This window comes from Tamandua tetradactyla, chromosome 7 (assembly GCF_023851605.1).
Source record: "Tamandua tetradactyla isolate mTamTet1 chromosome 7, mTamTet1.pri, whole genome shotgun sequence".
Classification (NCBI taxonomy): domain Eukaryota; kingdom Metazoa; phylum Chordata; class Mammalia; order Pilosa; family Myrmecophagidae; genus Tamandua; species Tamandua tetradactyla.
This window is the reverse complement of record NC_135333.1, coordinates 127,720,511-127,743,669: the sequence shown is the minus strand read 5'-3', so window position 1 is coordinate 127,743,669 and position 23,159 is coordinate 127,720,511. Positions and strand designations below refer to the sequence as shown.

General features: G+C 35.6%; 1 non-coding gene and 1 pseudogene across 1 annotated transcript; one reads left to right on the top strand and one right to left on the bottom strand.

The window, feature by feature from the left end:
- Window positions 1–6,071: 6,071 nt before the first annotated feature.
- Window positions 6,072–9,178, top strand: LOC143690667 (nucleolar RNA helicase 2 pseudogene; annotated as a pseudogene).
- A 9,393-nt stretch (window positions 9,179–18,571) lies between these two features.
- On the bottom strand, window positions 18,572–18,679 carry LOC143643013 (U6 spliceosomal RNA). Its single transcript, XR_013156068.1, has one exon. It is a non-coding gene; the product is annotated as a U6 spliceosomal RNA (small nuclear RNA).
- Between the last annotated feature and the right edge of the window lie 4,480 nt (window positions 18,680–23,159).

Below are 23,159 nucleotides of genomic sequence, written 5' to 3'. Positions count from 1 at the left end.
TTACAATGTTTGATCCATTCATCTCCACTGTATGATAATTTAACAATACATTAAATCACAAAAAATAAGTGTTAGGAAATTCTGAGGAAGGTGGCAGAATATGGAGCTCCAGGACTCACACCTCTTCCAAAATAGCACCTGGACAGGTTGGAATAGTGTGAAACAATATTCTGGAGCTCCAGAAACCAGAGAAGTACCATAGAGCATACAAAGAAGATGTATTAGTTAGGGTTCTCTAGAGAAACAGAATCAACAGGGAACACTCATAAATATAAAATTTATAAAAGTGCCTCATATGACCATGGGAACACAGAGTCCAAAATCCACAGGGCAGGCTGTGAAGACTACAATTCCAATGGAGGGTCTGGATGAACTCCACAGGAGAGGCTCGCCAGCTGAAACAGGAAGAGCCTGTCTCTTCTGAATCATCCTTAAAAGGCTTCCAGTGATCAGGTTAAGTATTACTCATTGCAGAAGACACTCCCCTTTGACTGATTACAAATGGAATCAGCTGTGGATGTAGCTGACAAGATCATGATTTAATCCTATGAAATGTACTCATTGCAACAGACAGGCCAGCACTTGCCCAACCAGACAAATAGGTACCACCACTTGGCCAAGATGACACATGAACCTGACCATGACAGTCCACCCCTTGTCAACTTGGCAGCTATATATATCACCTTAAATAATACCCAATTTCCAAATAAAAACAAAAACATTTTTTCTTTTACCTAACAATACTCAACTGTCCTGCATGTAACTGGAAACACATTAAATTTCTGCAGAATAGGGTGCAAATCCTTGGGTAATATTCATTCTTAAACTTGATATTTCAAAACTTAAATAGTATAACATGAATGAAACAGCATTACAGTCCTCGTTTCTGTAACTGATCATGTGGTTGAAGCTCATATTTATCACTACCTTCTTCCACTACCCATTCTGTGCTCCCTATACCCTCAGCAAGCACTTCAGCTGGCCGTGGTTCTTTGCCTGGTGGGGTGACCCAAACCTTCATTCCAGAAGTTTCAGAGCCATTGGTAGTCCTGTCTGGATTGGGTTGTTGCAGTTTTCCATTGATTTTAATCACAGGGCATGGTGGTACTAAAAGACGCCCTAGGGAATCTCCTATATTCCAAGAAAACTCTTCTTTACCTCCATTATGTAGTTGCAGTCTTAATTTCTCTTGATAGTCAAGGTCAATCACCCCAGACAATAATGTAATCCCCTTCTTGGCTTGTTGATCCAGTGGCATAAGTAGCCCAAAGTGACCAAGTGGCAGTCTTAGATTCCAGTTCAATGGAATCATTGTTGTTTCTCTTGGTGGAAGCACTTCCCCTTTTGGAACTAAAACCTGTAGAGCAGCAGAGATCAGGGTTGCAGAGACAGGAACCAAAAATTTTCCTAGTGAATCACTAGGGGTAATAGTGGGTGGTACCACTCCCATTTCCACTTCTTGGTTCCTGGACCCATGGATCCTGGTTATGGGAGAAATAGCACCATACAGCGGTCGCTGATTCAGAGCATATACAGCTTCCTGGAGAACATTACCCCAGGCTTTCAAGGTATTGCTGTTGGAGAAGCCATAAAATATCACCAACATGGCTGCCGTGGCTGATGCAAGGCAACACAAAATGGCTGAACTGAACTCTGCCCTCCGCCCTAGCAACAATGGTGACCAATCGCGGAAATCTGCCCTCTGCCCTAGCGACAACGGTGACCAATCCTGGAAATCTGCCCTCCAGCCTAGCAACAACGACCACCAATCCCAGCCTGACATGTGTCCCTGCATGCTTCCCAGCCTGTATAAGCCTGTGCACTTCCTGAATAAAGCAGACGCCTTCCATTCTCCCCTGAGGGTTGTCTCCTGAGTTGTGTGCTGTGTGCTCTGTGTCTGTGTGACTGACTCAGTACGGCCACTTACCCATCAACTAACCAGCCATCAGCTACCCCACATATTGCCACCTAGTTGGCACTGTAATTGAATTTTCAAAAGGCCATTCCACCGTTTTATCAATCCAGCTGCTTCTGGATGATGGGGAACATGGTAAGACCAGAGAATTCCATGAGTAAGTGTCCATTTCCACTACTTCTTGCTAACTAGGTCCAATCAACATGATATCATCAATATAATGGATCAGTGTGATGTCTTGTGGGAAGGAGAAATGATCAAGGTCCCTGTGGACAAGGTGATGACATAAGGCTGGGGAGTTGCTGTACCCCTGAGGTAGAACTGTGAAGCTGAAAGCAAACTGTTTCTGGTGGTCCTTACTAATAGCTACTGAGAAAAAAGCAATTGGAGTTACCACCTAGTTGAGCTTATGATAATTCGCTGTCGTCCTCTAAGATCCATCTGTTTTCTGCACAGGCTAAATAGGAGAGGCTTAGAGAGATTGGAATATTAGAGTGGATGGGGATGCAGTGGGAATCACCACCCCTGCATCCTTCAAGTCCTTAAGAGTGACTGTAATCTGCAATCCCTCCAGGAATCCAGTACTGCTTCTGATTTACTATTTTGCTAGGTAGGGGCAGTTCTAGTGGCTTCCATTTGGCCTTTCCCACCATAATAGCCCTCACTGCATGAGTTAGATAGCCAGTGGGGATTCTGCCAGTTGCTCATTATGTCTATACCAATTATACATTCTGGAACTGGGGAAATAACTCCAGAATGGGTCTGGGGGCCCACTGGACCCACAGTGAGATGTACCTGAGCTAAAACTCCATTGATCACCTGACTTCCATAAGCCCCCACTCTGACTGGTGGCCCTGAGTGATGTTTTGGGTCCCCAGAATTAATGTCACTTCTGAACAAGTGTCTAATAATCCCCAAAATATCTGATCATTTCCTTTTCCCCAGTGCTCTGTTACCCTGGTAAAAGGCTGTCGTTCTCCTTGGGGAAGGCTTGGAGGAAGATTAACAGTATAAATTTGTGGCAGTGTAGCAGAGTTCTCCCCCCAAAGGGGGCCTTGTCTCCCCTTCATTCAAGGGGCTCTAGGTCTGTAATCTGTTTCAAGTCTGGAAATTGATTAAGGGGCTATGACTCTGTGTTTTTGTAATGCAGGTTAGACTTCTGTTCACTTGACCTAGAACTCTTTTGTTTATACAGCTTGAACAAGAATTTAGTAGACTGCTCTTCTATTGTATTTCTAGGTACCCCATGATTTACTAGCCAATGCCACAAATCTCTGCATGTCATATAATTTTGATGCCTGCTTTGAATTTGCTGTCTATTATAATAGTCACGTCTACCCTGTCTTTGGCAATTTAGTGCTGCCACCTGACTTCGGCCAACTTGGGATCCCATCATCCCTATTGTGTTTAAGGATTCTAGCTCAGTGACAGCAGTTCCTACAGTAATATCTGACCTACAGAGAAGTGCAACCACAGAGCTCTTCAGGGATGATGGTGCTAGTCTCACAAATTTATTTCTCCCTGTTCTGGTAAAAGATGCATCCCTCTGACATTCCTGGGGTGTAAAAGCAGGCTTTGCATGATAAATCCACTCTAACATTCCAATCTCTCTAAGCCTCTGGATGCCCTCATCTACATTATACCAGGGCAGTTCTGACATTTCAACCTTAGATAATGTTGGCCACCTTTTGATCCACATTTCAACCAACCATCCAAACAAACTGTTAATACCTTTTTTAACTCCTCGAGCTATAACATTGAATGCAGAATCTCTGCTTAGTGGGCAGAGATTATTCAATAATAATATTCAATAAATTATATCAATAAATTTATTGATTATGTCAATAAATTCAGCCTGATCCAGCCTTATATTCCTCCCACCATTATCCCACACCCTTAAAATCTATTGCCACACGTATTCCCCTGATTTCTGTCTGTATAAATTTGAAAACTCACACAGTTCTTTTGGAGTATAATGTACCTCCTCATGTGTGATATTTTGTACCTCACCTTTAGGGGCCTGTTGGGGCTTTAGTCTAGTTACAGGTCTGGAAGAAATGAGAGGTGGTGGGAGTGGGTCATGAAAAGAATTAGAAATATCTTCCAAGCCCTTTGCTTCAGGGCTTAATTAACAGGATTATTCACTCTAGGGCTAATCTCTTCAGGAGGAGGTTGGGTGGCCAACTCCTCAAGGCAGGCTGGAGGTGGAGTGGTTATGTCCTCAGGGCAAACTATTACAGGGTTATCTAGAGAAGACCCAGCATGACCCAAGGTTTCAGCCTCACCCCTGACATCATTATTAATCCACATGTCACCATCCTATTTTTCAGGGTCCCACTCATTCCAATCAATGCTCTCACTTTAATGGCAGACACCATGCAAGATTGAGATTTCAGTTTACGTTGTAAAGTTGCTACTCTAACAATAAGCTTCTGAGTCTGATTTTCAGAGATCTCAAGTCTACGGCTATAGGAAATAAGATTTTCCTTCAGGATACTCATAGAAATATCTACATCTGTCAGACAGCACTTAAGCTTCTTGTTTGAAACCTTAAGCCCATCCCTTTCACTCCTTAATGTAGCCAGTGTATCTAACAACAACCAACCAACATCTCTATACCTCTTATTTCTATAAAACTCTGTAAAGGACTCAAAAACATTATCGGCCAGAGCCTGGCTTCGTACAAGCAAAGCATTAGGAGAATCGAATGATGATATTTTGACTATCTCTTTTGCCAACTCACTCCATGGATTGGGAGTGTCATTCTGATTATGGGAATCAGAGTCCTTTTGTCTTTGAGTTCAGTCAGAGTAGAAAACCATTCATAAAAACCCATTTTTAAGATTCTGTTTCTTAAGAACCACTCCTGGTACCAAGATGTATTAGTTAGGGTTCTCTAGAGAAACAGAATCAACAGGGAACACTCGCAAATATAAAATTTATAAAATGTCTCACATGACCACAGGAATGCAGAGTCTAAAATTGCAGGCCAGGCTGTGAAGACTACAATTCCGATGGAGGGTCTGGACGAACTCCACAGGAGAGGCTCACCAGCTGAAACAGGAAGAGACTGTCTCTTCTGAATCCTCCTTAAAAGACTTCCAGTGATCAGATTAAGTATTATTCATTGCAGAAGACACTCCCCTTTGGCTGATTACAAATGGAATCAGCTGTGGATGCAGCTGACGTGATCATGATTTAATTCTATGAAATGTCCTCATTGCAACAGACAGGTCAGCACTTGCCCAACCAGACAAACAGGTACCACAACTTGGTCAAGTTGACACATGAACCTGACAATGACAGAAGCATAGGAGAAAGAGGATGAGATACTGTGGTAAAGAAATGTGTGTAGCTCATTATGTGTGGCTGCCAGAATCCATTCTCCACTTTTGAGGTAGGACAAACAACCTCCTGGTTGGTTATTGTAGAGGGAGAGGTAGATGGAAGTCCTCCCTCCCCAAAACAGTGTAGGGGTGGAGAGAACAGCCAAGCACTAATCATAGCTTCTGAGTGGCAAGTTTGGATTGGGGTATTCAACTCTGGGCTGCTGTTTCAGCCTGCCCCAGTATGGGATGGATGTGGCCATTATTTCAACATTTCCCTCAACAAGGATAGAGGTAGTGGAGGTTTATAGGCATGGATCCTCCACAGGGCTGCAGGGAACACTATGCTAAAGAGGACCATCTACTGGGCAGGCCAGGAAAGTGAAGATTTGGGAATTTGTAAAAAAAGTTTCTGGCATCATTCCTGACACTCTCCCCAGGGCTCCTTGGAGACAGTCTGTGCTCCTGTTGTGTCTCCTTGCACCTGTTGTGCCTGGGCAATATTGACTTGGGAAAACCCTCTCAGAGTCAACCCTCATAGTAGTTTCAAGCTATTTCATACCCCAGAAAAGGCTCTGTTCTTTTAATCCATACCTGTTGGTGCAGAACTATTATAAGTGGAACGTTTTGATTAGACTATTTCAAGTGAGAGGTGATTCTCCTCATTCAAGGTTGGTCTTAATCCTTTTACTGGAATCCTTTTTAAGGGGCTAAAATATGTACAGAAGCTAAGAGATGTGATTCAGAGAAGCTGAGAGATGGAGCAACCAGCAGCTGAAAGCAATGAAATCTAGGAGAGAAAGACCAGCAGATGCTGCATTTGTCTTTTCATGCGGCAGAGGAGTCCAAGTATGCTGGTAATTGGACTTCAGAGAAGGTATCAACTAATTGATGCCACGAGTTGGACATTTTCACAGCCTGAGAATTTTAAAGTGTAAGTTAATAAAGTTCCATTGTTAAAAGCCAATCTATTCTACTGCATTTCATCAGGTTTAACAAACAGACCTCCTTCCAAATTTGCTTTCAAGGCAAAATCAGTTAGAGTTAATGAAAGGAGAGTAAAAAAATTAAATAACATCTATGCAAGCAAAACAAAAATGAACAAATCAGATCAAGATTCTCAGAAAAAGAACAGAGGAAAGGCTTTCTCCTGGTGGTGAATTATACCAATTGTATAATCTTAAAAATGTTACTGCATAGTCGTGACAAGAATCAGATAAAGAACTGAAAAAAATTGATCAGTTAAACATAGCCAATTCTGAGGCTTAGCACAAGGTCAATAAAAAACAGAAATCTAGGCAGGAAAGAAAAACTGACATACAGAGTAAACTCAAAAAGGTTATTAGATACATAGGTATCAACCAACAATTACAAACCGTACAAAGAAATAACAATATGGCCCAGTCAAAGAAACAAAACTAATCAACAATGTTCAAACAAATTGCCTAAATCAATTCAAGCAGATGAAGGAATATATGGCTAAAGAGTTAAAGGATATTAAGAAGACACTGGGTGAACATAAGGAAGAATATGAAAGTATAAAAAGAAACAAACAGAAATTATGGGATTGAAAACCACAAGGGAAAAGATTAAAAATATACTGTAGTACTTTTCCTCTCCACGCGATCACCGAGATTGGCCTGTCTAAGCAGGTTCTTTTGGGTGATGCTGGGAAAACTCCTTATGACGTCAGCTTGGCATCAGATATGGCCATGGGAAAAAAGGAGACACAATGAAAACAAAATGAGAAGAAAAATGAAAAAGAGAAGTCAAAATCTAATAAGACTAAAGGATCAGCAGAAGAAAAGGAGACTATGTCCCCCAAAGCAAAAAAAATTAAAAAGGCAGGACCTTCTGAAGTCAGTAGGAATTCTCCTAAATTCACAAAGGCAACAAAGAAGAAAGAGGAGCTGTCTGAAAAAGACATACTTTCTCCTAAAACTAAAAATGGGAAAAAGAAAAAGGAGGCCTCTGAAAACAGAATTGTTTTTCTTAAAAAAATAAAAACAAAATAAGTGAGGAACCTTCTAAAGAAGAAATAGGTGTTCCTAAGTCTAAGAAGATAAAGAAAGAAAGGGAAATGAATGGAGAAATTGGAAAGAAAAGCTGAATGGCTTTTTCCATTCTGGACTCAATTCCAGTAAAGCTGCAATTGAAGAAAATAACAATGAATTAGAACAGGAAATATCTGTGGAACAAAAAGAAGGTTCTTTCTCTAATTTTCCCATATCTGAAGTGACTATTAAACTTCTCAGAGTCTGAGGATTGACTTTCCTATTTCCTATACAAGCAAAGAGATTTCACTACATCTGTAGTGGAAAGGATTTAATTGCACAGGCATGGACAGGAACTGGGAAGACATTCTCCTTTACCATCCCCTTGATGGCAGTTCTCAGGGAGAGCTGCAAGACAGGAAGAGAGGCTGTTCCCCTCAGGTTCTTGCACCTACAAGGGAGGTAGCAAATCAAGTAAGCAAGGACTTCAATGACATCACAAAGAAGCTGGCAGTGGCTTGTTTTGATGGTGGAACTCCCCATGGAGGCCAAATTGAACGCATGCAGAATGGAATTGCTATCCTGGTTGGGACACCTGGTCGTATCAAAGACCACCTGCAGAGCAGCAAACTGGATCTCACTGAGCTTAAGCATGCTGTCTTGGATGAAGTTGGCCAGGTATTGGATATGGGTTTGCTGATCAATTAGAAGAGATTTTAAGCGTGGCATACAAAAAAGACCCAGAAGACAATCCCCAAACATTGCTTCTATTCTGCAACTTGCCCTCACTGGGTGTGTAATGTAGCTAAGAAATACATGAAATCTACACATGAACAAGTGGACCTGATTGGTAAAAAGACTCAGAAAACTGCAATAACTGTGGAGCATCTAGCTATCAAATGCCACTGGACTCACAGGGCAGCATGTGGATGGCAGGATACGATCTGGGTGTATAGTGGTTATCGTGGGTGCACTATCATCTTCTGTGAAACCAAGAAATGCCCAGGAGTTATCACAGAATGTTTCCATAAAGCAGTCTGCCCAGTCATTGCATGGAGATATTCCACAGAAGCAGAGGAAAATTACCCTGAAACGCTTTAGAAATGGTGATTTTGGAGTTCTGGTAGCAACCAGTGTTGCTGCTCAGGGGTTTGACATCCCTGAGGTTGATCTGGTTATACAAAGCTCTCCACTAAAGGATGTGGAATCCTATATTCATCGTTCTGAGTGAACAGGTAGAGCTGGAAGGACAGGAATTTCCATGTCTTTATCAGCACAAGGAGAAATATCAGCACAAGTGAAGTAAAAAGCAGGAATTAAAGATATACATAGGTGTATCTTCTGCAACAGAAATAATAAAAGCTGCCAGCCAAGATGTCATCCGGTGTTTGGATTCTGTGCTTCTCATTGCCATTAGTCACTTGCAGCAGTCAGCTGAGAAACTAATAGAGGAGAAAGGAGCTGTGGAAGCTCTGGCGGCAGCACTGACCCATATTTCAGGCCCTCCTTGGTCAACTCAGAGGCAGGCTTTGTGACCATGATCTTGCAGTGCTCAAATGAAATGCCAAACATTAGCTATGCTTGGAAAGAGCTTAAAGAGCATGTAGGCTAGGATACTGATTCCAAAGCGAAGGGAATGGTCTTTCTCAAAGGAAAGAGGGGTGTTTGCTTTGATGGCCTCCCTGCAGCAGTAACAGAAATAAAGGGAAAAAATGGAAGGTATGGCGCGGGCAGCTCTCCATGGCCACAGAGCAGCCAGAGCTAGAAGGACCAGGGGAAGGCAACCAAGGTTTCAGGGGACAGCGGGGAGGCAATTGAGGTTTCTGGGGACAGCAGGAAGGAAACCGAATTTTTGATTATAGGGATCAGGAGGTGGCAACAGAAGTAACGGATTCCAAAACAGAGGCCCGAAGCAGAGTTTTAGTAAAGCATTCGGTCACTGATTTGAAGTTGAGGGTTTATATGGCAAAAACAAGTTCATGTTCGACAACATGGAACTGAGCTTTATTTTTCACACAAAGTTAAAAGCACATTGTGAATGGGGACATGGTTAGTTCAATGGCAGAATTCTAACCTGCCATACTGGAGACAGAAGTTGGGTTCCTGGCCCTATGCATGGCCTCCCCAACAACAGAAAAAAGTCCCAATTTCTCCCAGGGAATGAGTTTTATGTAAATTATTTCTTCTGGTTCTTATAGTTGTAACATTATTGCTACTTCTTTATCAGGTTTCCCTGCTATACCTAAAAGGTATAAGAATTCTTTATATTCTTATTCTAATAGATTATAGATTATCAGATAAAATCAACCATATATCTGCCTGTACTTTGTAAATTGAACTGTCTTTATATTCAAAAGTGTCTCTTGACGGTCCTTCCCTGAAGTAAATACCTAAAGGAATGCAACACTCTGAAGAACCACTGAGGAGTGAAAATTTTGTTCTGCAATTGGCATTCCTAAGCCACCTGCTAAACAGTTACTCATATGGTCCTATAACTTGTCTTCTGAGAATTGTTTTGAAGCAAGATTTCAAATTTAGCATGATTGCAATACAGTTTATGCCACTGTATGCTCTAGACTTGGAGGATCATTCAATAGGAAACAATACACAGATTAGCCATAGTTTATATGTACATTTTAATAATTTTTAGCTTCCCAATATTAGGTAATTTATGTTATATCAGTGAATTCCTACTTCACAGATATATATGTATTATATATATTATACATATAAATAAGAAAATTTTCATAGAAAGCAAGTATAAAGAAACTTCATATGTGTAAGATGGCTCCATAACTTTTTTCATGTGAAGGAGGCTGGAGAAGTGGTGCTAGAATAGTACTGTAATCCACTTCTTCCTATTGAAAGATTAACACATTTACCAAGGAGGAATTAAGGAGAGGGCACACTGATTTGCATTGGTAATATTAGAGGCATCCTTTTAAGATAAACCATATGGTTATGTCTAAGTTGTTGATTTGAGGGAACTAAAACACTTCAAGTAGCAGACCTTGGCCAAAATAATACTCCACTTGGTTCTGAGGTATTATTTCTCTGGGAATCTTTCTGTTCCATGGCCCAGGAGTGCCACTGTCTTCTCCCCTAATTGTTAAGACTTCTGTAGTGCGGGAGTCTCAGTGAAAAAGCTATAAAAGAAGAATTAAAAATATATAGTTGCTGTCATTTTCATTGAATTATTTTTAACAGATCAAAACCACTGAAATATTTCTATGTGCTTGTTTCTTTCACTCAGTTGGGTTTTAACTGCTTTTTACCACCTCACAATAAAGGGCTCTGAGAGCCAATTTGACACTTATTCTTGAGGCAGGGTTCTTTTTCTATTTGAACTTGAATTTTATCCTTGGACCCTGACTGGATTTTTCTTGTACTCTTTTCTCAGAAATTCTCTTTGCTTTTATTTCTTGGTCTGCTTGACAATTTCATTCTTTCTTGGTAAAAACACTTTGAAATATAAGAATTGAAGGAACACCTGTTCCTAACACCTGTTGGTGTTAGGGCACAAAAGGAAACTCAACATGATAAAGGCATGTATGAAAAAGCCACAGCTAATATCATACAAAATTGTAAAAGACTGAAAACTTTCCCCCTAAAATCTGCAACAAGACAAGGATGTCCACCATCACCACTATTAGCCAACATTGTGCTAGAAGCTCTAGCTAGAGCAGTTAGGCAAGAAAAGGAAATAACAGGTATCTAAATTGTGAAAGATTCACTATTTGCAGATGATATAATCCTACACATAGAAAGTTCTGAAAAATCTACACTAAAGTTACTAGAGCTAATAAATGAGTTCAGCAAAATGGCAGGATACATATTCAACATGCAAAAATCAATAATGTTTCTATTCATTAATCATGAGCTATCTGAGGAAGAAGTCAAGAAAAAAATTCCATTTGCAATAGCAACTAAAAGAATCAAATAATCAAATATATAGGAACAGTGTTAATCAAGGATGTAAAGGGCTTTTACACAGAAAACTACACAATTGCTAAGAGAAATCAAAGAACCTAAATAAAAGAAAGGACATTCCATGTTCATGGATTGGAAGACTAAATATCTTTAAAATATCAATTCTAACCAAATTAATTTACAGATTCAATGCATCAAAATCAAAATCTCACAGCCAATTTTGCAGAAATCCAAAAGCCAATTATCAAATTTATTTGGAATGGTAAAGGACCCCAAAATGGTAAAAAATATCCTTAAAAAGAAGAACAAAGTTAGATTCAAACTCATAAAGTTAGAATCTAAAATATAGGTTAAAAGGAGCTGAATTGGAGGTGGAGAATGGGAGTTGACGCTTAATTTGTGCAGAATTTCTATTCAAGTTGATTATAAATGTTTGGAATTGGATAGTAGGGATAGTAATACATTATTGTGGGTGCAATTTACAGTCCTGAATTATGTTCATAAATGTAGTTTGAATGGGAAATTTGAGGCCATGTATGTTACTAGAAGAAAAGTTAGAAAACAAAATATGGAAGTGTGTAAAACAGTGAACTCTATTGTGAACAATGAATTGTGATTAACAGCATAAATATAAGAATATTCTTCCATGAATTATCAGAAATGCATGAGATTATTACAAAGTGTTAATAAGAGGGTGGTATATAGGAAAAATACACCTAATGTGGACCATGAATATTCATATTTTAATATTCTTTCTTTCAATTGTAACAAAACTGTCACCTTATGTCAAGTGTAGATAAAAGAGGGTATATATGAACATTGTTTATTTTAAATGACTTTTTTGTAAACTTACAACTTTTCTAATTAAAAAATACAGTAGTTAAAAAGACATTATGCTAAGTGAAAGAATCAGACCCAGAGTACTATATTTTTCATGATTTCATTTATATGAAATATAAATATAAGTAAATTTACAGACAGAATTAGATTAATGATGTTGTAGGGCTGAGGAAGGAGGAAGGGATTGAAAGGTGACAGCAAAGGGGTATGGGGTTTTTATATTTGGAATAATGAAGTTCTAGAGTTGATTGTGTTGATGAATGCACAACACTGTAATTATACTAAAAGCCATTGATTGTATACTTTAGATGGTTTGTATAATATGTGACTACATCTCAGTAAAAATACTTTAAAAAATGTTAGCTTCTTTATCTTTTCTATTTCTAAATATCATAAATGTTTTTCTTCCCAGCCCTTATGCCAGACCACCAAATGTTAAAGGCAAAGAAAATTATTCCAAAACTTTCTCATCTCACAGGAAATCTAGTTTCTGGGTTTGATTTTCTCTTATTCCCTTACCCATTGCAGTAACCGTGTTTTACTGCTTTATAAAAACAATGCAAAGGGGAAAAGTACAGAAGATATGATAATGAATCAACGCTAGACAAGATGAAAATTATCACCTGCTTGATAATTTCTTTATCTAGATTTCCAGAGTTCAGCTGACATAAGGTAAAGAACTGAAGGGAGTGACAATTGCCCAGAAGGTTGAAGCTATAGGGATGGTTAGAAAATTACGTAAATATTTTGTTTGAGTTCATCTATATTTTAATATTAATGTGTTTGTCAGGAAATCTCAGGCTATCAATTTTATTTCACCATAGCCAAGTCTCCTATTTTAAAACTTTTTCAGATTTATTCAATTTATTTGAAACCCCGAACCTGACCCACCGCCTCATGGCTTTCATGATTTTCATACTTATCATGGTTTTTAGTTGCCTATTGCACAAAGAAATTCCAAATAGTGAGATTAGAAGATGGATTATTCAAAGAAAACATGAAGCTCAGAGAATTTATCGGAAGCCTTAAAAATGATTCTCAGAAAATAGTATAGAAGTGATAAAAGTAGGAACGTAGTGAAATCCCCCAAAGAATACCTTAGAATACCACTGTTGGTGTTAGGGCACAAATAATGAACTGTCACATCACCATGACGAAACAATTAATATAGCACTGATGGGATTTTTTACTCCACTGTCCTCATTGGATTCTGGCAGCCAAAGCCACCTCTAAACTATCACTGCTTTTCTGGGTTGCTCATACCAAAGTCACTATTTAAGTATTTATTCTGGGCTCTCTGATCCAAGGGGTAGCATCTGGTTGACCTATGTTTATGTCATGGACTGGATGCCTAGATCTGAAGAAAACACAAAAAACTGCCCAGTCGCTAGCCAATAACAGCAATATTCCCACTATAGTCTAACACTCTGGCTGTACAACCTCCATATACATGTTGTTTTGCTTAAGTAAAGCTGTTTCTGCCTAATTTAATGCAATCATCTCTCATGCTGCCAAAACACATTCACCCATTCACAATGCATTATAAGTTACTACATGTAGTCAGAACTTAAAAATGAAATTCTGGCTTTAGGTCTAACATGTTCCCAACTCAATATTCTTCATATTATAAAGGTAAGCATTGCACTATCTCACATGAGATCTCTAAATATATAGGCGAAGGACAAAAAGTGGTTAAATTATATGACAATTCACAGGCTACAGAAATAAAGAAAATATGATTAGAGACTACAGTCTTAATTTCCACAAGAGGCTATAAACCAATTATTTCACAATAATTGCTTTCTTAGAGAGAAATAACATTATGTAGGGGGTATGGCTTTACCAGATGAATGCAGGAATGGCAGTGGTGCCTGAAGAAAGTTAGGCAGGGAAATAAAATATATTCCTCAATTAGGGTCCGAAATAATCAATGCCTATGACAATGCCCTGTAATCTGTTTCACTAGGCTAATTATTGCTGCAAATTCTCTCAACTCTCTTCTCTTTATTTTACCTAATAAAGTTATCTATTCTTTTTCATTATTCATATTTTCCAAAGCTTTTCCCAAAGACTCAACATATTTTATATCTCACTCCTTTATTTTCCAAAACAGTCCTAGATATCTCCTCAATTTTAATTGTCATTTTATTCTCCCACAAAGCTTCTTCATTTTAACCAAATTCTATGATGAGATTTATCCTCAACCTACAGTTTCACAGCCTTTTCTATATTTCCTACAGTACTATTTCTATCATTTTTCAAAAAGGGCTTACTTTAAAGTCTAAATGGTTTCCAAATGTCAACTATAAATGCCCTTTTCAATAGTGATTCTAATAAACTTATTCATAGTGTTTGCACTGCCGTATACTCTGGTCATTATTTTTTAAACTAGCTCCTTTCTTCCTGTCCGTGATTCATTTTCTATTTTTTAAAAAAACTCTGACCACTTTTCTGAATTATTTTTTCCAGACTCCTTTTTTTCCGTATGTATTCTACTAGAATAACATAACTTTTAAAGTCTGTAATCCCAACTCTATATAATCATTTTTTAAAAAATCACCTTGTTCAATTGATTGTATTCTTTAATGTCAAGAAAATATAGAAGTCACATATTTCATAAGTCACTAATATTTCATTTTTTCTTTTGATATGGAATACCATATTATTGTGCAGGGAAATATTTCAAAAACAGAAAATAAGATTATAGGATTATTTTCTTCAAATCATAATATCTATCACTTTGTTTTCAAAGTATATTTTAACTATATACAATTTTCCTGCAAATAAGCACATTCAAACATTTCTTCTCCCTAAATTTAATTTTTTTTCCTGTATTTTAACTATCATTCTCCTCACAGCTATCCTGCCAACAGTCTTAAATATTCTGCATTTCTACCAATCCCTGAATGATCAGATTGCTACTAAGTCAAATGAATCTAAATGCCAATACACCTGATGAATAAATCCCCTTTTTCTACCACCAATGTCAAGGTAACTATTTCATTATTTTTTGCCTGATATTATATAATATATGTCTGATCTCCCAAATTAATGTGTATTTTACACTATTACAGACTTAATCTACTTAAAATAAAGTTCAGATAATCAAATTCCCATATCTAAAATTTTAATGGTTTCTCATTTCCCACAGAATAAATTCAAAATTTATTCTTTATGTCAGTATTCAGAAAATATGTCTTATAAAATAGCCTAAAGTTGTCTTCTCACAGAAAACAATATATGCCAGATAATGTTTTAAAGATTATTTTGAATGAAGAGTGGACATGACAGATTTTATGGAATCTATACAAAATGAAATTAATGGGAAAGAAAAAATCCTAAGAGTATAGATTATTGAGGATAACTTTTGCCATCTGACTATTTGCTGAATACTGATGTCACTAAGCTACTGGGTTCATGATCATGCATATACCTAATACTGGGAACCTAAAAGGGAACTTTCTCTGCAGAAAAAACAGGATCTCAAAGATATATACCCAATATAAGTGTGAAGCAGCCGGAAACTTTATGAGCACAGCAACACAACTTGTCCAAGTTTTTTATGTCTTGGTGGAGGAAAAAGTCCTCCATACTCTCTAATAATCAACTGGTGCTTATTTGACTTTCTAGCACTAATACTCATCATCTATGTAGTCCAAAAAAAGTCAAGATAAAATTTAATTTAAATGGTACCATAAACCTTGTAGAAACAATTTTCTATCCTATCAATCTAATGAGCATGTATATAATAAGAGTAATTCATCCTACAGTTGGAAAACCACATATTATTTTCAGTCTTATGTGAAATATTTATAAAAATGGATGTAAGTCAAAGCCAACCATAAGTATTCAAATGATTATTTTATATAGGGGATATTCTCTGACAATAATAATCCAATGTGCTTAGAAATCAATAATAAAATATAATCATAAAATATTCATTCATTTCAAAATTAAAGTAACTCATGGATCAAAGAAGAAATGAAACTCAAGATATGGAAATATTTAGAAAGGAAAGTTAAAAAATTATATATCAAAACATCAGAATGCTAGGTAGAGAGAAAGAAATAATACCCAATTTATAATTTAGAAAAAGGATAAGAGAATAAACCTATGTACTTTAAAAAATGTAGATAGAGGAAATTTAGAGATGACTGGTGATTAATAAAATGGAAAGTCAATATATAAATAAAGACATATAACAAAGGCAAACTTAGTCTTCTGGTAACATTTTAAGAAAAGAGAACTTTTTGAAAGAGGGAACCAAAATTAGAGATGGTTTAAATGAATAATGTTAGTGATGAAAGAAGTAAAAGTAAAAAGAGCAGATATCTTAAAGATTATGTTAAAAGTGTATTATAAAAATTTCACAGTGACTTGCTTTAAAATAAACTTATATTGAATGAATAAACTCCTAGAAAAGTATAACTTACCAAAAAAAACTCAAGAAGACAATATTGAATGAGTATTTAAAGTTCTCAAATGCGTGCACCAAGTCCTAGCCTCACTCCAAGAGTGTGCTAGGAACAAATAATTACATTTAATTCAGAAAATATATAGAAAAAGAAAATGTGCATGATACACTTTATGAAATTAGTTTGATATTGATACAAATAAAATCTCCTTCCCTGTGTATATTGTCTTTTTACTCTCATATTTTGCCTGTTGATGCCTGTAAGTCGAATCCATCGTTCTTTTCTCTTAATGATTATTTTCTGATGAGGAAATATTTGCCTAATCATGCTTGTGAAGTTATCTTCCTATGTTTTTTCTTTCCTGAAAACGTCATTTCTGCTTTACCTTTCATATTTTGGTATATGATCTAACTTTGTTTTTATTGTGTGTGATAGGTTTGAGGTTTATTTTTTAATGGGGTATTCAATTATAGTACCATCTATTTCTTAACAATTTCAATGCCAGTTTCATCATATATTAAGTGACCATATATGATGTGTCTACTTGTATGTTACCTATTATTTTTTTCTGTTCATCTTGTCTAACTTCTTACCAACACCATACTGTTTGAATTAATGAAGCATTCTAAGTCTTGATATCTGGTAGCAGAGATCTTCAAATTGTCTCCTCTTTCATAATGAAATAAGATAACTTGGAGAAACTAATTATCTTACTGGACTCACCATGAGAAATAATAAAACTTATTATAGCTAATATCATACTTAGTGGTGAAAATTGATCAGGAACAAAACAAGGATGTCTACTTTCACCACCTATTTAATATTATACTAGGTTCTAGCCACGGAATTGAGCAAGAAAAAGAAATAAAAGTCATCCTGATTGGCAAAGAAATATAATGACTTCTATTTACAGATGACATGATCTTATATGGAAAAAATCTTAAAGAATTCACTTGAAAAACTATTGGAACAAATCGATTTAGCATGGTTACAGGATAAAAATATCAATATACAAATACATGTGTTTCTACATACCCATACTGAAAACTCTAAGAATTAAATTAAGAAAACAAGCCCATGTATAAGAGCACCAAAAAGAATAAAATATTTAGAAATACAATTTAACAAAATAATTGCAAAACATACCTTGGAAAGGACAAAATGTTGTTGAAAGAAATTAAAGATCTCAAACAGAAACACATGCCATGTTCAAATAGGAAGACTTAGTATCATTAAACTGTCAATACTCCTGAAGTTGATGTTCAGATTCAGTACATTTCCCTATAAGAATTCCAGCTAATTTCTTTGCAGAAATTGACAAGCTGATTCTAAAATTCATATGAAATTGCACGGGAAGCAGAATAACCAAAGAAATCTTGAAAATGAATAAGTCAAGTTTGAGAAATCACATACCTCATTTCAAATTTTACTACAAAATAACACTAAACAACATTGCACAGTATTTGGATAAAGTCAAATTTAGAGATTAGTGGAATACAATTGAGAGTCAAGTAATAGACCAATGTGTCTTTGGTCAGCTGATTTTCAACAAGCAAGCCAACACTACTTCAAGGTGAAAAGAGTAGTCTTCAACAAATGGTGCTGGGAAAACTGGATAGCCACAAGCAAAAAATGAACTTGGACACTGACTCCAAGACATATAGAAACATTAACTCAAAGTGGATCAAGGACCTTAAAGAAATAACTAAAACCCTCTTAGTGGAAAACATAGGGCTAAATCTGCATGGCCCTGAGTTTAATAATAGACCCTTACATATGACATAAAAGCACAAGCAACAAGAAAAAGCAGATAAACTGATCTTCAAAGGAGAATATCATAAAATTAAAAGACAACTGATGGAATGGGATAAAATATCTGCAAATCATATATATCTTAAAGGACTTGTGTCTACAATACATAAAGAACTCTTGCAACTCAATAATAAAAAGACAATAAAAAAAAGCAATTTAAAAATGAGTAAAGGATCAGGCAGTGCGATGGTGGCTCACTGGCAGAATTTTCACCTGCCATGATGGAGACCTGGTTTCAATTCCCGATGCCTGCCCATGCAAAAAAAGCAAAAAGCAAAAAAAAAAGATAAAATGAGCAAAAGACTTAAACAGACATTGCTTCAAAAAAAAACAATTTAAAAAAATATATGGAACACGATGAATTTGCATGTCATCCTTGCACAGAGTCCATGCTGATTTTCTCTTATATTGTTCCAATTTTAGTATATGTGCAGCCAAAGCGAGCACACAAATTGTTTTTAAGTACATGAAAAGATGTTCAACATTATTAGTTGATTGCAAATCAAATCACAATGATATACCTCCTCACACACAGTAAGATAGTTATAATAAAAATGATATGATTACAAGTTTTGGCGAGATGTTGAAAAATTAAAATCCTAATTCAAATTTCCCTATTTTTGGTCAGTTTTATTCATCTCCTAAGTTTTCCTTTCACACTCAGTCCTCTCGTCCTACCATATCTCCCTTAAGCCTTTTTCATATTTGAACTTCACTTTAATCCATCCTCCTAGATCAGGTCTTTATTGTATCATCTAACAGTTTTTTATATGATACATCATTAGTACTATGAAAATAGGGACTGCACCTGTCTGGTTTACTTCTGTATTCACAATGTTCAGCACAATACCTGAGTGCAGTAAGGAGGCTTTTAATATATTTCCTAAATGGCTGAATGAATGAAAGAATGAATAATAAAGATGAATTTTCTGAGTCGATCTTCCTTTCTCTCCAATAAATGCCCAATTCACAATCAAACTAATAAATTCCTTGCATCATAGTATTTTCCTATGAAAACAATATGTACTGGTTCAGCATTTTTCTCTGAATAAATTATTTCTTCCATCAGTTTGAAAACTCATTGAAGTCTCTAAATTATCTAGGAAATTAATTCCTCCAGACTTAAAAAGTTTATCCTGTTCATACTGATGTTAATCACAGATTTGTAGACAATTCAAAATATTTTTAAAAACCCATCTACAAAGAACACAGACATTGGTAAAAACTGAACTCATTTGGATTATAGTTAATATTCACATGCATTTAGAAAATTTCGTTCTGGATATTGCAAAAATCATGGAAAATTACAATTCTGTTTGCATGATTCTGATTTCTTCTCATGTATTGCTTTAACACCTACCTGCATAAAAGATTCCCTCTTCTATCTTTCTATCTATGCATTCCATCACACTGTTGAATGCAGTGTGTGAAAATACTGGCAAAATTGAAGCTGCAACATTAAATCAATAGATTATAATAGCTAAAAGCATGAATTCTGGAACAAGACTACATTAGCGCGATTCTTCCTATACAAACATAATTTACTCAACCTTTATATACTCAATTTCCTGATCTTTGAAATGGGGACATGATAGTACATACTTCATGGTTTGATGTGAGAGTGGTTAAACCAAAACTTGTCACTTGGTGAATACAAAGTAAGTGTTATCTATTTTGTTATTCAGAAAAGGAATATTCATACTTTATTGTCATCGTTATTTTTTTAATTTTAACTATAGTGTAGCCTTACATGAAGAATGAAAGAATTAAATAAAGAATAAAAATATGGCAAAATCCAAAGATAAGATCACTATCTTTTTCAATATATTTCAACAAAGGCCTTTTTAGGCTTTATCACATAAATGTATTGTTTTTTATTAGGAAGTATTGAACTATATATAATTCTCTATTTCTAGAGTCTCTTTCCATTTTTTCTCTCAACCTATTTATGCTAAAGAAAACTAGTATTATATACTAGTTTTAATATGTATATATATTATATTATAATTATAATATTATAATATGAATATATATTTTCCAGTATGTACATATTAGCAAAGACATTCTATTTCTGGATTTCATTAATAAAGTCAACAATGGCTTAATTTTTTTCATTATGGTGTAGCATCAGACTATCACGTTTAGGTTTCAATACTTCATGATAATTTGACCTGTGTTACTCTGCCTCACATCTGAGGCTGTGTACTATAGGTGATAAGGCAGATAACCCTTGAACTTTGTGTCACTGCATTTGGTCTATTACCTATTAACCAACAATGCCAATCATAATTTGTTATTCATATACAAAAGAAATAAAGAGTGTATTGAAACTCATGGCTAAAATAGTCCATGTTCTTGATATTAAGAATTTGAAGGTAGTATACAAACAGAAAATTCTCAGTAGGGAGCAACTCTGTTTGCTGATATACTATTCAACTGGAAGTAGGTTCCAGTGAGAAAATTCAAGCCCCTTTCTTTCTCTATGCATTATTCATTATAAACCAAAAAACATCTGCCCTGGTCATCGAAATGTAAGTTCTGAGATCCCAATGGACATAATGGACTGAAGTCTTCATATTCATTTTTTCCAGTATTTGATGAAATTCAAGATGACTAGGCTTTAGGCAATGACCTTTTCTTTAAAGTGTGTCACTACATAATGTCAAGTTATTATCATTTTTTTGTTCCCATGAAAATCAGCTTCTCCCATGTTATTTGAAACAAAAATAAAGTTAGAAATATGTTTGGTATAGAGATTAAGGAGAGAGAATATCATTTTTATGGGATTATTTCTGTGTCATTCTACTCAAAGAGGCAGAGGATTGAATTCAAATATGATTCCCAAACATTTAAAATCAGATTCTGGTAAATAGGAAATATGTTTTTTTTTAATATAGTAAGTCCTATTAATGTCACTACCATATTGTTTGCATGAGATTTTTATTTATAAATCATGTAGAGAATCCAATGCATACATTTTGATTACATAAGCTTAGCATTATATTGTTAGGAAATTCTTTTTTACAGAATTTCAGTGGACAGACTTAGCTATCAAATTGGCTTTTGTAGAAGCCAAAAGAAGATCAGTTGAATTCCTTTAAGTGAATATAAATTCCTATAAAGAAGGTGTCATACCAAAGTTCTTATTGGTTCAAGTAAAAGATGTTAGTGGAGTCAAGAACTGATTATACAATGCCAATTCTGCATTGCTGAAGGAAGGGTGAAAGATGTCCTTTCAGCAGAACAGTAATTCAATTTCTTTTTTCTGAAACCTAAAGAAATATTCAAATTGTGCATATAAAATAGGACAAAATCTTGTAATAATACACAAGACTAATAATGTGCATGTCATCCACTAATTGAAAACTATAATTTAACCTAATAAATCACCTCACATATTGACTACCCCATAATAGTCTACACAAAGTTAAGATAAAAAGGTCATGTTTCTCATTTATAGAAAGAAAACATAAAAATATGAAGGGAAAATTAGGAATATATTTTCCTCGTACTCTTATAAAACTTAGTAAATCTATTAAAAAATTTATTCTGAAATATTATTTATTTCTATCAGGCAGGAAAATATTTATTGAAAGCATACATATTGCAATAAACTTTTGTGATTTTGTGTTTATTCATTTGACTTAGTGAGTTATTTTATATACCTTAGAAAAAACAATGATTTGTACTGCTTTCTATCATTTCTGAGTATGTGGAAAGATTTTAGAAATAATATGCAAGTAGTAACAATGGCTAACATGTGTTAGGTGTTTACCACTTGCCAAACTCTATGCTAGATACTCTATATTCATAATATATTTTTTGTTTCCAAATAAGAAAAGTAGTTTCTCCATTTTGTATATGAAGAAACAGAAGGATAGAACAAAATTAGCCTGCAGAAGAGCTATAATTTGAATATAGGGAATTCTCGAAGTTAATTCTTTTATTAACTCAAACGTTTTTGCCACAAAGTTATACTTGGTGCTATACCTGATTGATAGTTCTGCCTCTATGATATCCAAGGGATATATAAGGATGAGGTGAAATTTCTTACAAGGCATTCTGGAGGAGGCCAATGATACTGAAAGGGAATCTTAAAGTGTTCCTACTATCCTCCTAAAAAAGCACCCAGAATATTCTATGTGTTAGTACACAGAACAAGGGACATTCTTGAAGGACCTATGTCCAGCTTTATTATTCAACAAAGCTTAACAGGTCGCTTTGTTAGGCAATCACAAGTATTTCTGGATTGTCACCTCTCATCTTTCCAACCGCCAACGCACCAGCCCAAACTTCATTTCTTGTTTGAATTATTGTGTTTCTTTTCTTTTTCTTCCTTCATATACGTCCCTTGAATTTCTTCCCAAACCAATCCAACCCTTCTCTAGTTGTAATTTCTAAATTGTAGTACCCATCATGTTACTTTGTGACTTAAAAATTTTGCGTGATACCTTACTGCTTAAACATGGTTGAAAACTGTCCAACAAGCCTAATGTGACTCCTATACCATTTTGTTTAGCTAAGAAAATATTTGAATGTGAAATTCAAATTCAGAATACATAGCTAGTCATGTTTTTTTCAAGTTTCTTAAACCTGACTACTCCTCAATATCTTTTGCTATTTAGAGTCACATATGTATATTAGCTGCTGGACTCGTGCAGACAATTGAGTTTGTGACTTTAATAAAATTGAGTATCCTTAGCTAAGCATTTATGGTTCAGAAGGTAGGTAGTATGGCTGTTGAACTTATACTGCTTGGGTTTAATACTGACTTTCATATTTACCATGTGTCCCTCATAAGTTTGATTGTGGTAATAGGGAAGTGATACAGTGATTCTGGGCATAACAGAACATTTCTTTTTCTCTATACTTCATGACAAGTGGGGATAATAAACGTCAAAGTGCTAATGAGAATCAGCCAAAGATC